Source organism: Pinus tabuliformis, chromosome J, assembly GCF_031772625.1.
Source record: "Pinus tabuliformis cultivar Carrire ecotype Pingquan chromosome J, CPIR1, whole genome shotgun sequence".
In the NCBI taxonomy this organism is placed as follows: Eukaryota; Viridiplantae; Streptophyta; class Pinopsida; order Pinales; family Pinaceae; genus Pinus; species Pinus tabuliformis.
In genome coordinates, this window is record NC_142295.1 from 1,452,583,622 (window position 1) to 1,452,596,491 (window position 12,870).

The 12,870-nt window shown below is 34.3% G+C and overlaps 1 long non-coding RNA gene across 1 annotated transcript; it reads right to left on the reverse strand.

Moving 5' to 3' along the window:
* Positions 1-2,588: 2,588 nt before the first annotated feature.
* On the reverse strand, positions 2,589-6,503 carry LOC149232844 (uncharacterized). The gene is made up of 3 exons (XR_016247574.1): positions 6,306-6,503; positions 5,976-6,175; positions 2,589-2,814 (listed from the first exon to the last, which is right to left on the reverse strand). It is a non-coding gene; the product is annotated as an uncharacterized LOC149232844 (long non-coding RNA).
* Positions 6,504-12,870: the final 6,367 nt, after the last annotated feature.

A 12,870-nucleotide genomic window follows, 5' to 3' on the forward strand; every position in this document is an offset into this window, starting at 1 on the left:
TGCGTTCAATTAACAGATATAATCACATACATTCGCACATCAAATAAACAGTGTAAAATAAACCCAGAATGCAATATAATCATATGCATTAACAGAGACTAAATACACAGTAATTGCAGAATACTTCTCTTTATTGATATCTTCCAGCATAATACAAACTCTATCCACCCTACGAACATCACTGTAGGGGTCCGTGCACTCAGCTGCGAACTTCCACCCTAGGCCTCTACGCACTCAGCTGTAGAGCCTCTACCTACGCTAAGACCCAAAACAGTTAGACTTCTCTACCAAAACTTCCAAAGCTTCATTATTCTCTAACTGCCTAGAGATTACTTACTTAGCGGACCATGGGTAGATCTCTACAACCGACTTGACACTTTAAAAAATAAGGATGAACAACCCTTTATGAATCTTGACACCTTCACGCTCCGCAACCACAAAATGTGGAGACTTTACAACTTTATTACAAAATTGTCCCAAAACATGGGCTTTTAGCCCCAAAACTCCTCTTGGGGGAACCCGTTCCCAATAGATCTTCAAGTCCCTCATCATCAATTTTTGGATGACACTTTGCTAATGGGCACTCCCACTATCAAGGAAGTGGCAACCTTAAATCACATCCTTACTACATACTCTAATTCATCTAGAACTTCCACTAACTTAGCCAAATCCTAAATATTTTTCTCTAACACTCCATTGTTTATTCAAACTCACATGTTTAGGCCTCTTAGTTTTCAAAAGAGCTTCATTTTGGCCAAATATCTGGGTGTCTCTCTCACTAACTACCCTCTTAGGAAAATCACTTGGGAGAATCTTCTTCAAAAATTTGAAGCTCATCTTTCCTGTTGGACCTTCTACTTATAATAACAAACATATAATACAAAATCAAAATACAAATACTATTAAAATTAATAGAATTAAGCATTTAACTCATTGTAAGTGTAAATGTTCCATGTGTTTATCATTCATAGCCATGATGTCATAATGATTATATTTTTCAAATGTATCATCATATTGTTATGGCTATTTATATTTTCTCAATGTATACCAATTAAAATTTGTAAAATTGAATCAAAGTATAAATTAAAATACAAAAATAAACTTATCTAAAAGGTAACATTCTCATATAACATTGTGTATAAAATTATTGCACAAACACACATAAAAATAAAATACACTTAACAAACACATTATACAAGAAATATACACATTTAAAACACAACATTCCACTCATTTGAAATATAATTTTTACATATCAATTAGTGGTAGTTGCAAAAAAGATGTATATATTTTATTAAATTGAACATCAACATAAATTAAAATACAACACTCAACTCATTTGAAATATAATTCCTACATATGATATTATGTGTGTGAAATTATACACATAACAAAAACAAACAAACAAACACATAACACAACAAACAAACAAGCACACAAAACAACAAACAAACAAGTACACAATGCAACAAAGAAGAAGTAAACACATATGCAACACAGAAACAAACATTTAAACTTCTATCATCATAAAACATATTGTAATAAATTAACTTTTTAAATATATATTCATTAAATTTATGTAAGAGTAATTTTAAAAATATTATTTTCAATTAAGAATATTTATTTTATTTATGTTATATAAAAAAGGAATGTATGTGATGAGTTTTTAAAATGTAGAGTGTTTGATGAGGGTTATAAATAATTTATGATTATTATGGTAGTGTCATGTATTTTTGAAATATATTGTGACATTATGAGTTAAAATTGTAAATTGTATTGATTAAAAGAGTTTACAAAATGATTGTATTATTTAAAAGAATTATAAAATTATTTTGAAATATCATTTAATTAACAAATCCATTATAAATTTAAAACCTTAACATTAAAACACAAATAATTATAAAATTGATTTTCAAGAAAACACAAAATACAACAAACAAATAAACACACAATACAACAAAGAAGTAAACACATATGCAACACAAGAATAAGCATCTAAACTTCTATCATCATAAAACATCTAATAAAATAACTTTTGAAATGTATATTTAATTAATTTATTTAAGAGTAAATTTTAAAATATTATTTTCAATTAAATATATTTATTTTATTTAAGAAGGAATATTTGTGATGAGTTTTGAAAATGTAGAGTGTTTGATAAGGGTTGTAAAGAATTTATGATTATTGTCAAAGTGTCATCTATTTTTGAAATGTATTGGGATATTAGGGGCCATTTAAATTTTTGAAAATTGTAAATTGTATTGATTGAAACAGTGTATAAAATAATTGTATTATTTAAAAGAATTATAACATTATCTTAGATATCAATTAATTAACACATATATTATAAATTTAAAACCATATTGTTAAAATACAAGTAATTATAGAAATGATTTTCAAGACAAGCTAAAAATATATATTAAATTCACAATTAAGTATTAAAATAATATAATTGAAATTTCAACCAAATTTTATCAACATATTTAAACCCAATATTATTATTATTTTCCATTATTACTACATGCATTATAGAAAGAAAAAAAATAAACAAAATTCTAAAAACACACCCACAAAACATTCCTCACCAATAGCCATGGCCATGGTTTTGATGAGGACACTAGGGAAGGGAAAACCCCCTCCCTCAAAAATAAATACTAATTTTATTAAGGTACAGTTTTGAGTTTTTTTTCAACATGATTTACAAGTAAATAAGTAAAATTATATATCATGACATTACATATCCATCTATCTACTACTAATTTAATATCACATTCCATCTCCTTGTGCTATGATCCCGAGTCATCTTTTATTTTCCTGCATAGAACACAAAAAAAGAAAATCATATTAATAATAAGAAATTTTAATAAACATATTATCAAAATTTATATATTATTAAAATTTGAAAAATCACCTATCCATCTTTCTACTACTAATTTAAATACAAATAATCTAAACCTAGAATGATATAGGTGGTAAATTGCTCAACAATACCCGTCTCGCTACATTAGGTAAAACCTATTGAATTTTTTTACCAAAGAGAGAAATCGTCCATTCCATTTACCAAAGAGAGAAATCGTCCATGCATTATAGTAACAAAAAGGTGAGTTAAGGAGAGAGAACCCGCATTCAATTCAGATATTGAAAGATATGGAAGTCATCAAGTCTCAGTAAATAAAAACACTAGTTATGGCATTCCATGAGGAATTAAGCGCCTTTTTCCCCCTAAAGATGAGAATTTCTTGGTTCAACCTTTTTGTGCCTGCCCCGAACCTGCCATAAAGAAATCTCTCGTCGATCTGTTAAGCCGCAGCCGAGGTTCAAAAAGGTGAATTCCGATAGCTTGGCGCTAGATATAGTGAGCGAATTAAAGCCAGTTTCTTAACACGACGTTGGGAGGACTTAGTTTTTGGATTACGGTTAGGGTGATGCTTCTTTTCTGGATTACGGATCAACAGGAAGCTAGTGTCTGTTGAACAACTATGCAGCACTACACTACTTAGCAGCAGCTTCGCTAAAGAAAGATAATAACTATTTGCTAACAACGCTCAGCTAGAACTCAATTGGGTTAAGCCATTTCTCTTTTTATTTTTAAAGTACAGTAACAAAAATTTCAGTGTCTGGTGGATCAAACCGAAATGTCCAGAGAGATGAACTTTCAAAACAGTTTTACAGCCTTGACCTTGACAAATGAAATGTCAGTCTGCTATATGAAGAAACTTGTGGAAAAGGACGGAAGTGTAAATACCTATAACCGAGGCTATCTGTCCCAGAAAAAAAACATGAAAAAGCAATAATCTGAAATAGAAAGCTGATGGTCAACTTAAATCAAAATCCAGCCGAATCAGCTGTAGAGGGTAAGACCTATTGATTTTGTATGTAGTTTATTTTAAGATAAGACCTATTGATTTTATATGCACTTTATTTAGTTAGTTACTCTTTAAAACAACTACTATATTAGGAAATATATTACTCTTTAAAAAACAAAGATAATATATTATGATTTCACTAGCAAATCTCTAGTAAGAAGCCCTAAAAGCTAAAAAAAATACTATATTAAGATTTCATTCGAAAATCTCTTCGTTTAGGAACCTGTAATTACACCATTGACATTTCATCTAAAGTGCAGGAATCGTGTTGAAGGCAACGAGCTGAACACAACTAGCTGAAAAAACAGAAAGAATAAGAAACTGGAACCAGAGCTTGTTGTATACTCTGTTGCTTCAGTGGTTTACCCTGCAGTAGGATAAGTAGTTCATGCAATTAATCCAAACAAATACATACACAAAGACGCAGTTCCAAGACCTAGTGGTGAAGATTATGAGTTTCTTGCAGTGGAGCAAGTAGTTGATGCAATTAATCCAAACAAAAACATACAGAGAGATGCAATCCCAAAAACTGGTGATGAAGATTAGGATTCAGATGTTTGTGACTGGGATAGAGATTGAGAAGAATATCATGTCCCATAACCAGTTTTTTTATTTCTTGGATGCCCTTAGACCTGGCAGTAAGTAAGACAAAGGAAGTTCGATATTGGTGATGCAACTTCTTGAGATTCGATATTGGTGACGCAACTTCTTATTCGTATCTATGTCTCATCTAAAGTCTAGGAATAGTGTTGTAGTGCAACCAATCATTTGTTTATGGTTATATAGATTAAAAAACTATGAGGGAAACTGAGACGTGCTCTAATCTTCTTCGGCTTACATGAATTGATGTATAGCATCACACAAAAGTTTGTGGATGCTATGCATTGCTTCAGCAAAAGAATTTCTCCATGCGACGCACTGTGGATCTCGGTGATAAACCCTGACCCAATACACTTGCCAGCTCTGTGGCCTTCTGATGACACAAAACCCGTTAAGGTCAGCCACGAATCTGTGTTTAAAATATTTCCTTAGGTCTCATATTGCACCCAACTCTTTCAATTGGCCTCTAAATTATGCTTTAATGCCTAATGGCATATCAAGGGCCTTCAGTGCAACACCTACAGCCTCAGAAAGTGGATTTTCTTATCCAATAACAAGAGTTGCGAACAAAGTTGTCCATTATTGAAGTGAAATACAGGGTATAAGGGGGATCGGTAATGCCCCACTATAATCTCAACCCCAAATAGTTGCCAAGGTCTTCACCAGGAAAACCAGTCTTCTTAGTGAAAAGGTTATGCCCATATGTACCTAGGTCCTAGCTGATTCAGGTTCATCAGCTTTTACTTCATATAATTAATTTATTCGATCCTAGCTTATAGATTTAAAGTTATGCTAAAATTCACTTAAGTCATCAATATTTTAGCTGAAGCAGGACAAGGGGCTCCGCAACATAGAATCAACCCCGTCGGCACCATCCAGGACCAGCCACAAAATAAGCTAATGTGCCAGGAACGAAGGAAGCAAGGGTAGCTAGTAGAGAAGCAACATGAATGGCACTTGTTGTATATTCTATTGCTTCACTGGTTTGCCCAACAGTAGGAGGAGTAGTTCATGCAAACAAATACATAGAGAGAAATGCAGTTCCAAAAACTCCTTATGTACAGAGGATAAGAAACAAACCCTAAATAAGGGGAGCACTCCACTCCACATAATCAATCAGGTAAAGCCAAATCGCTACCTAAACAACGAAGGGTTTAATGGAATTGTCTGTAAAGCATGACAGGGACTCCCCCTGCAGCTGGAAGCGGATTGCCCTCCCCGATACCCCACCCCTACTAACGCCTGATGTATTATGTTTAAATGCAAAAGGGTAGCAATAGAGAAATTATGTTCAAATGCAATTGGGTAGAAAGGAGAAGAACCAGGGCTGGAGAATATAATAATTTCCTAAATACTTAACAAAAACTAAGAAAGAAAAAAATAAACACAGGTTCATTTTAAATTTGGTATACCCATGAATTTTAATCTTTATCATCACTCTATGAATGTAAACTTGAGGTCAAATACTACACCTTCTTTAAAAACTAGTTGCAGAAATTAAAAGCTTACTTGCAACAGCGAAATTCTGTTTCTGCTGTTAAGATCAGGGCTGGGTTCGCTAAAAGAAATATTTCCTCTGCCCTAAAACCCCGCCTCCGTGTTTTCTCCTCTGGCCCGAAAGCTCTGGCTCTTTCTCCTCTGGCCCGAAAACTCTGGCTCTGATTCTCCTCCAGGCCTGGAACTCTGCCCCTGGATTAGAATACCTGCCCCTGGATTAAAATACCTTACACATTTATTACAGAATACATACATTATTACAATTCAAACATAGATCAAGCCCGAAAACTCTGCCGCTGGAATAAAATATCCTACACAATTCTTACAGAATACATGCATTACCTCTTCTTTCAATCTGCTAATTTCATCACACTTCGTATCATAGCTTCATATCCTCCTTTCACATATCAAAACCCAAGAAAATATAAAATAACCCTCACTCTAAAAACCAAAAGAACCTTCATACTTGCCAACAAAATTCAGAACCAAAGAAAAAATAACACAGGGAAAAAATAAAATACTAGAACAGTGAAAAAAATCACAACACAGCAATATGAAACAATTCAGAACAAAACAACAGACATGGCCATGCCTAACACGACACAACACAACACAAGACAAGAGAGAAAAACAAGTTCAATGGATTACTCGCAAACAAACACCAAAAATATCTCGTTTAACAAAGGCCGCTTTCCTAAAACTTTTAAATCCGTCGATGACAGGCTGGCGTAAGAACCGTTAGGCAAAGGAGGGAGGGTGACAGGCTGGCGTAAGAACCGTTAGGCTAAGGAGGGAGGGTGATGATGGTATGTTTGAATTTTTTTGAAATGGACAGTTATTCATTGTGTAACGAGTTAATTTTATAAAATAATAAATCTTTTTTATTATGTTATTTTTAATATTTAAGTTTAATTTTATTAATAATTTAATTTCAAGTTTTTACATAATTTAGTATTTTAAAATTAGTTGTATTTATTTTTTAAATTAATTTTACAATTTAAAAAAAAAATTATAAACCAATATAATAAAAATAAAAATATTTTATTTTATAATAAAGATCATTTATCTTATTCAACTTCAAAAACAACATTATTAACATAATAAAGTATATATAATTAAAATAAAACAAAATTGAAATGTAATAAAGTATATACATTAAATTGAAAATTTTTACATCAATATGAAATTAGCAAAATGTACATTCTTTTCTTAAAATACAAATATCATATAATAAAATAATACAAATACATATAAAATGTAATCATTAAAGGATTATATATATATTCTTTACTTATTACTACATTTTAGATACATCAAATGAAAAGATATTAATTTAAATAATGAATTCATCAATATTAAATAATTTTATAAAATATTTTCCTATAGGGGTGACATATAGCCATGATAATGTTTAAAGATTTGATAGAGTGGAGATCATGGCCATAACCACCCACACACTTGGAAAACGATCTAGATGAAAATTCGTCCAAACATGTTAATGATTGAATCCAATGTGGTTGGTGTTTGGATGGTTTGGTGGTCTCGTCAGTGCTCCATTCCTCTAAAGCTAGTACAAATAGTGATGGATTTGCAATCATGATAATGAAGGTGGAGAGAAGCATGGCAAGTAATAATTGTTGGGAGATGTGAGAAAGGAAATATTCTGCAATTTGGAATGATCACTCCCCTTGTATCTAGCTCTTAAGGCCAAACCAACTTTTTGTTTGCATTGAGGGAATGTTTGAGGTGGTTTATTTGATGTGTTGCAAATTTAGGCTAAGAAATTGTCTTAGGAGGAAGTCTAGGATTAAGATAAGTAGCGTGGATTTTTGGATACAATTCTCTACTTCATTTCATCAAAGAGTTATTCATCTTTAATCCACATATCTCAGGTCACAGTGACAAGAATTTCTTCAGGGGATTGGTTTCGGTGTCTTCTTCTCCCTAGCTTTATTTTTGTTGATTTTGTTTTCTTTGGAGCTCTAGCTCTGGTCCTTGTCTCGTTGTTTTGTCTATTTTTACGATTATTATATTTGGGTCACCTCTAGGTGCATTGTTCTCCTTAAGTTTAGGTCCTTTACACTTCATTTAAAATGCAAGCCTTTCAATCTTGCTTCCTCTATTTTTCCTTGAGGTTGGTTGATGGTTTCCATTACTTATGTTTTCATCGAGGTGGCCAACTTAAATACCCTTTAGGAAACTCCTTGGTGGTTCATTGTTTTCTTTGAGTATCCTAGTAGTCATGGTAGGTTGGTTTTGCTTGCTTTATTCACTTTTAACCCTTGTTCCCTCTTTCTTTATCCCTTGTCGTATCTTAGTATTCCTTGAGTTCACCATCCTTTCAGATGCAAGGGTCACTGAGTGGGGTTCATTCCTCCCTTTGCTCGAGAGTGCAATATGCAACCTATTATAAAGCACTCTCGTTCTATCTGTGTTTCCATTGTCCACTCGGAAATTCACGGGGAGATACACCAAGAAGAGGAAGAATGTAGGATGGAGAGAAGGTCTATCTCATGATACAATGAAATTTAGGAACAACTAAGAAATCAAATCCCCAACACTAGGGGCTTAGAAGCCTTTAGTTTATGGACATATGTGATTGGGGTTGCAGTGCCCAAATATGTCTATAACAGAGATGGACAGTGAAAACCATATAAGAATGCACGAACACCTTCGAGACCTGGGCAGAGATATCGCAAAAAGAGAAATTTTGCATTGGATTTGGCGGTCAGATAACATTGTGTTTGACCATTCACTTGTATGTATTTTGAAGCTTTCGATAGACTTTCAAAATAGGGTTGTATTATCAAACTTGTGTTTCTCATGTTTTTTATTTTAAAAGCCTTGCCATATTGTCAATCTTGATTCTAACAGCTCCAAATGGACAATTCAAGTGTGGGTAATTAGCATGGTTCATGGGACTGACCCTGAAGAATATTTTGAAATACCAACTAACATACGCAGATTGCAGCTACTTAGGGTTCAAGGTAATAGCATGGAAAGAATATTCAGTTTTCCATAGCCATTCCATCCAGTGTGGATCTGCTGGGATTTTCCTCCCTAGATCCTGTTAATGCCTCTAAAATCACTGCATCAACATTGGGGAAAACCACCCGGTTTGGACCTTAGTGTAGCTCCTTTTCCGTTTGGTATGGTGGCTCCGACTGGATATAATGGGACCCGTTTCCCAGTGATGTATGAATTGATGGGTGATTTTTTTATAATGTGTAACAAAGGTGATAAGTGTTTTATCCTACAATTCAAAAATATACAAATATGCTAATCTAACCCAGGTACCCTGTTAACAATGCAATTTCTGATTGTTTCAAATAGACAAATAATCATAAAGATGGCTTATCTGTAAATAGAAAGATGTATTCATATAATGATTACTTTGATTAAGAAATTAAACAAAGTAATTATAAAAACATTATCGCATTCATCACAATATATATCACTGACATATATCCTTTGAAATAAACAATTATCAATCTTCAGAAATGATATAATAAAGAATCGTTTGAACAAGCATACATATATCAACAATAGCAACTTTTAAGAAATGTTCATTCGCATAAAGAAATAAGACAAAAACAGTGATAATAGTACAGTATGCATTTGAATCCTTCCAATGTAAACAACACTCTGACTCCACTTTCCTATTTGAAAAAACCTCTAGAAGATGCAAAAGTGCAAGTCTTGAAAAAGCTTCTTTCACAAAAATGTAGAATCTTAATCCACTTTTGATTAGAAAATATTTAGAAGTAAAGAAGTGCAACTTCTTAAGTCAAATCTTATACAAATTGAGGACCATTTCTACATACATGAAAGGGTCTTAAATAATAAAAAGAAAAACTAACTATCAGCAAAAATCGCTATGAGTTGTTCTAACTGTAGACATGAAAATCTGGGATTTGCTATAAAAGTACTAGTGCAATAGCGGTTGAACTAATTCATTGAATCAGCTTCCTTTCTTGTGCTTGTAGCTAATAGATTGCGAGCATTGGCTAGATTTCTAGAGGTTGACTCATCCTGGAATGTAGCTGGGCTGTGTAGGTGGCATCGGAGAGTTCGAGAATCATGCAGTTGACTGCATCAGAAAGGAATTTCATGGCCACCTGCTAGCTATGTGGCTTGACTAGAAAAAAATAGAATGTATCCCATGTCAAGTTTTGCACTTCTCTGATCTATTTTTCTCTGCTTGCCAGCTCCTGTCTCCAATGATGTTCCAATGTCTTTGCTTTCGAGAGTTTACCTAGAGAGCAATCAGAGATCAAATTAGACATATGAAAACTGTTATTTACTAATTCGATTACACCATTCATTTCATCTCTTGATCTAGAATTTTCCCTTTCGACTTTCATTAACTAGGACTCCCATTCCAAAAATAGGATTTCCTTGTGTGATTCTTGTATCTTTGGCAAATTGGCAGCCCTTCCTTCTATGGAATCTTGTCAAGAAAGAAAATTTGTTATCCTTTCATCTGCTTTTTCCAATTCCAGTCTGGCGTCAACTGCGTTCTCAATTAGCGATGCAGATATATCGCACAATGGGTTGGCCAATGACATGTTTTGGCAAAGGATGTTCAACTGCCAGGACAAGGCTTTGGTTATCTCAAAGGCTTCTTTTCTAAATTCACTAACCTGTGGATAACCCATGTACTCTTCTATCTATAATTGCATTTGTGCACTTTGATCTTCCTTGGCCTTCTTTTCCTGCTCAATTGTCATCTGAAGCCTGCTTGGTTATTGAGACAACTCCTGTTGTTTTTGGAGAGTCTGCTTATCAATCTTCTGTTTCTCCAGTTTCAACTACTCTTTTAGTTGCTCATTTTGCTATCTCTGCTCTGCTAGCTACTGTTCAAGCTGATTAATCCTTTGTTGTTCTTCTGTCGATTGGACTTCAAGTTGAGTGATCCTCTGATCCTTTTCCTTGATTAGCTGGCTGACCTCTGAGGCTTTGTACATTGTTGTTGTTGTATAAGCCCCTGCATACTGAGATAATTTAGTTAAATCCTCAAAGGGATTGACTTCCGCCTTCCATACCACATTCATCACTTCGGCCTGAGGAGTTACAAGAGGTCCTTGATCAATTTTCCTCTTTTTCCTCTGTCTTTTAACCACATCCCTGTGCTTCAGACTGTAGAATACATCTAGGGGTGGTATTTATTCTGTTTTTAGTACAATCTCCTTTGTAGGATTTTTGGGAATGATTTCTATATCCTACTGAATCTTGGGTAGGCATCTTGTCCCTTCAATCGGAACACTAATAACCTCAGGATTTTGTGTTTTGGGTGATTTTGGTGTAGTGAGCTCTTGGGAGTCATTCGGGTTCTTGATGATTAGATCGAACTGCTCCCATTCCTTGATTAAAGCAGGATCAATATTTATATCAGTATCAAGGATATCACTAGTTCCTTCCTTTGTCTACTCCCTTTACGGGCTCCTTTCCTTTTCAAGAGTCCTTTCAATAGTTTTTTCTTCAAAGTGGCCTTCTAGTTGCACCATAGAGGTAGTATTTAACAAGTCCAGAGGTAGTGTTTGCAACCTCTATGTCCTGAACTTCAAAAATTCCTCTAATCCCTCTGCTCCAAATTTGATTTTTGCTAGATGTTTCACTTGAGAAAATAATTCGGCTGAAGTGAACAAATCATCATAATCATCCTTCTCATGTTCAAACTTGGCAAGTTTGACATGAGAGGTGAAATTGTAGGCAACTGCTTTTGGATCATATTGCCTTTTTGGGATGACTGCTAACTTTAACATTTTAATTTTCTCAGCTTCCTTCTTTGCATGTTTGAAGTCATGTAGTGTGAAAGTACCACATCGGAGGGGAAATGAAGGCCGCATTTGTTTTTTGTACTCCTTTAGGTTCCTTGACATCCTTGCCTCTGTTATCTGATAAGCTATTTCTCTGGAAAATAGTTTATCAGGAATGTATAAGGGGAGGACATGTGGATCAGTAGTGCTGCCAAAAACTCTGATATAGGTGATCTTCTCTTCACCGAACCAACTACCAATTGAAGTTAGGTCGACACTGGCTTCATCGGACAACCTAGGAGCGGGTTTGTTGAATATAGCATAATGAACAGGCAAGACGAAACCATGACAGATTCTATAAAGATGATTTTATAATGGGCTTTCCACAATTCCTTATGATAGATATGAATGGGGTTTGGGTTCTGTGGATCCATTTCCAACCTAAAATGGGGTAATCAGAATTGAAACAGACGGTGTCCAAAATGTAGGCACTCATATAAAACGGGGGTATTACCCGGGTAGTCACAAACCTATTTCTTCTATAAGGTGTAGTATTTTATCAGATAAAATGGTCACCCAATCCATGATATATGATTTAACTATTGCTTCCATTAAAGGTACCATCTCTATAGAAAACCTAGCCGAATCATGGACTCTAAAGAGTCTGCATATCATAGCACCAGCATAGCAGTAAGGAGATGCTAAAGAGTCTACGGAGTACATACCCAGTGATTCATGCTTGTGTTTGTTTGGATAATGCCTCCACTACCTAATAAGGTCCGACTCCACGGCATTTTCCTTGGCGAAGGATTCCAAAAATGCCTTGTTGTAATGTTTCTGTGGTTCCGGAAAATGGTACATCTTTTTTATATCTTCCGCCCTGAATGACCCGAACATCCTTCCATCAGCCGTAAAGAATGCTCTATCTGTTATGATGATACTCTCAATTACCCATCTGACCAAGTCATTGTAGGGTAATATTTTAGCGTGGGCTGCTATTCTGTGAAGATAAGAGCTGGCCAAATCCTTAAGAGTACTCTCTGACTTGTCAGTAGAATCCGTTGTTCCTTTTCTTCTTCAATTTCTTCTAGATCTTCGGCTTCCAGTAAATTATATATGCTTTCCCATGAAGCCTGGCCCAGACCAAG